General features: G+C 38.5%; 1 protein-coding gene across 1 annotated transcript in view; it reads right to left on the minus strand.

Annotated features, from left to right (window-relative positions):
- Nucleotides 1–941, minus strand: part of LOC103131848 (uncharacterized) — a 40,440-nt gene that overhangs the window by 9,156 nt on the left and 30,343 nt on the right. The gene's annotated exons all lie outside the window — the stretch shown is intronic.

Genomic DNA, 941 nt, shown 5'->3' on the forward strand with positions numbered 1-941 from the left:
TGCACCAGACTTTATGTGATCAACTCTGGTGAACCTCTAAAGAGCCCAATAGCATTACATCATATGTTCACTCCACTGTACCCAATAGGTTGATCAAACAGCTGCATCTCCTCGCTACATCACCCGATCTCCATGAGTTATTGCGTGCTTCACAAGGGAGCGGTGCTGAAAACACAATGCAGCTAATGTTACCAGATAAAGCATCGATCCAGCTGTTCAGATACACATACATTCTCCCAAATCCTTAAACATAAAAGCTTTGTGCCAACACTTGAAAGATGCCGGCTTCTTTTCTTTGCTTCGGATTTCAATATTCAGCTGCAGCTCGATGGAGCCATCAGGAACGAGTCGTTTTTGTCACCATAGTGGAGGGAATGGAAAACCTCGTTAGCAGCTTCAGAGCCGAGGCAGCACAACGGAAAACACCTACTCAGACGCAGCTGACACCACTGCTGCTCCCAGCCAGCTGAGTAGTTTGGAGATGTATCTGTCTAGTTATTTTACTACATTTAAAGTTGCATACATACAGTCATGGAAGACATTTAAAACACAAAGTCTGCTTATTTTTATTGCTCAAACATAACATGCCCATTTTCTGAAGACAGTTCCATATTACAGTTATAAATAACTCAATATTGTACAGCATTTTACCGTCATTTGTTTATCTTTGCGTTCATCTACATGCTTGTTTCTCATATTGCTGTTGCATCTGAGTTTCCCATGTTGTGAGATAATAAAACATATTATATGACATCCTATTGTAAAATGTCTAGATATCAGTTCTCTAATCATATTGTTATGGATTATGAAATGTAGAATGAGCAATAAACCTGAAGAAAATGATAGTGGTATTTTACCCATGGCTGTATGTCTGCATATGTCTAAAACATACAAGTAATTACATTTTGTACACAACTATTCCAGTTATTTATAATTCTGTA

The sequence above is a fragment of the Poecilia formosa genome, unplaced genomic scaffold, assembly GCF_000485575.1.
Source record: "Poecilia formosa unplaced genomic scaffold, Poecilia_formosa-5.1.2 Scaffold853, whole genome shotgun sequence".
NCBI lineage: Eukaryota > Metazoa > Chordata > Actinopteri > Cyprinodontiformes > Poeciliidae > Poecilia > Poecilia formosa.